General features: G+C 49.6%; 1 pseudogene; it reads right to left on the bottom strand.

Annotated features, from left to right (window-relative positions):
- The window catches only part of LOC116219762, a 61,278-nt pseudogene that overhangs the window by 3,840 nt on the left and 54,938 nt on the right, over nt 1–2,500 (bottom strand).

The raw sequence follows: 2,500 nt of genomic DNA, 5'->3' as shown, positions 1-2,500 counted from the left end.
CACCACAATTTAGCTCCATGCTGCGAGTGGAGCAGCCCAGAGAGCCCCCTCTGAAGCCCGCTGTTCAACAAGCTGTCAATCACACACCTGCCACAGCAGGAAGTGATACGTCAAAGTTTCATCGCACTTTTGCTGGAGAGCATCTGACCAATCGGCTGAGGAGGTAGCTGATGCCCCGAACATCTAGCTATATGATATAACCTGTATGAAGATTAATACCTTCAGTTCGCCTTATGCACAATGAAGTCACCCTCCACCCTCCCCTCCCTCATCTCTATTCTCTCTCTCTCTCTCTGAGAAAAGGGGGGGGGGGGGGGGGGGGGGCACCATCAAAGTCATTTAAGTCTTTCTGTGCTGTAAATCAAACGGAACACTAACAATTTCCCAGCAGAAAGGGAATATGCCTAAAGGCCAGTTTGTCCCATTAATACGCACTGGGTCTTTTCTGTGGTGAGAAAGTACACACTTTCCAAGGCTTAGTGCACACAGATGAAAACACACACACACACACACACACACACACACACACACACACACACACACACACACTGATGACTGATATCTGATCGCTTATTCATTCATACACACATATATATTCCTTCATATTCATATACATATTGTATGTCCAATAAAATACATACATATTCCTTAGTGTTGCTTGTGAATTCAGGGTCACGCACATTCACAGATTCACTGATTCATAAATCAATGTGTTTATCTGCCTCTCCAGGGCTGCGGCCGGTTCTCGCTGCACCTAATTGGGCGCGCGTGTGTGCGGAGGACAGGAGCAGGATTGATGAGTCACGCCCAGATCTGATTCCTCTTCATAGGCTGCGTGCTTAATTAACGTTGGAGCTCGTCACAATGCAGCCGATCCTCCCACCGTGACTCACCAGTCTCAGGAGACCGGATGCTATAAATAGACCTATGTGTGTGTGTGTGTGTGTGTGTGTGTGTGTGTGTGTGTGTATGTGTGTGTGTGTGTGTGTGTGTTCCTTTTCGTGTGTTCATGTGTGTGTGTGTACTAAAAAAATTGTGAGTGAGTGTAAGAGAGAGAGCCTTCAGCGTCTCAGCCCTGACCCAAGCTGTGAGGATTCCGCACTCCCTCTCCTCAGACCACCTACGTCACGGCGCACACGTCACGTCACGCCCCAGTAGCTCGCTCTGCCCAGAACACTCATCCCTGGGTCTTTACAGCCTGGAGGCGGAGGCAGAGGCGGCGAGGTCTTTTTCCATCACGATGGCAGCCATAAGCACACAGGCCACTCTGATCCCATTACCCACTCCGACAGATGATGATGGCCGGAGCTGCTCTCGCAGGTGTGCTTGCACCCGCAGTACAATCACAACGCCACGCTTAACGACACGCTTGTGAGTGAACACAATGCCGAGGTGCACAAGGCATGTTTCACGTGCCGGCGACATGACGCGCCTAAAATCAACCCGCGTGTCGAATCTATACACGAGCACTGGTAATCCTATTAGTAAGCGGGAGAAGGGTGGGGGTGATGGGGGCATCCTACAACAGATGCTTTTATCTTAAGTGGCATTACACCCCAATGGACACTTCCATCTGTACGGACATTCAGTCCCTGAGAACAACAACAACAACAACAACAACAACAACAACAAAACAAACAAATCTCTGTTGGACGCCGGCCAGAGCCTGTTCCGGGATATTTGAGACAAAGCCCACGCCCTCGTCTCTTCTCCACGTCCACACCAGCCCCCGGAGCGCACAGGCACACGGCCGCCCCTTCACAAATCCAAAGCTGAATCAGAGCAGATGGCTTGTGCGCTGTGCAAACACCTGACGAGACCCGGCTCAATTTACTTGTCCAAATATTTGACATTTACGATGCTCTTTTACAATAGCCGAGAGAGAGAGAGAGAGAGAGAGAGAGAGAGAGAGAGAGAGACCCACAGCTGCAGTGGCTTCCTCCGGAGGGGACGAGTGACATCCTCAGTGGGCCTGTTCCAAACGTCTCCACTCAATTGTCTGTGATGTGCCCTGATTAGGACTCACACTGCCCTAAACACCTGCACTCTTAAAGGCACGTGCAGCAGGATAAGGTGCTGTACTGGGACACATTTTCTCCCTTTTCCTCTGCCAACAGTTGCTCACATTAAACAGGAACGTCTAGCACACCCAGTCGTGTTGTCTTCCTATCAATAAAGTGCTCTTTATGGGTAATACGTGCCGGAAAGATTTAGACCAAAAAAAGGAGCTGTTCTCAGACATCCAGACATTTTTGTTTGTATATAAACAGCACAATCTCGTCTGTAAGAACAGATATAAATCCAACCAGAGGCTCAGCTTAGTTTGACTTCCCCCGCCAATAAACGAAATCGCTGCGGAGGCTTTTTAAACATATAGCAGTCGCTCGAACATTGAATCAATTTAGTTGCTGAGTGACAGGCATTCCCCCTTCAAAAGTGCTTCACGAAGCTCACAGGCTGAGAGGCACTGCTGCATGCAGATCCAGCCGGGCTTTGGAGC

This window comes from Clupea harengus, chromosome 3 (assembly GCF_900700415.2).
Source record: "Clupea harengus chromosome 3, Ch_v2.0.2, whole genome shotgun sequence".
Lineage (NCBI taxonomy): Eukaryota > Metazoa > Chordata > Actinopteri > Clupeiformes > Clupeidae > Clupea > Clupea harengus.
Note: the sequence above shows the minus strand (reverse complement) of the source record. Positions and strands in the feature narration are given on the sequence as shown.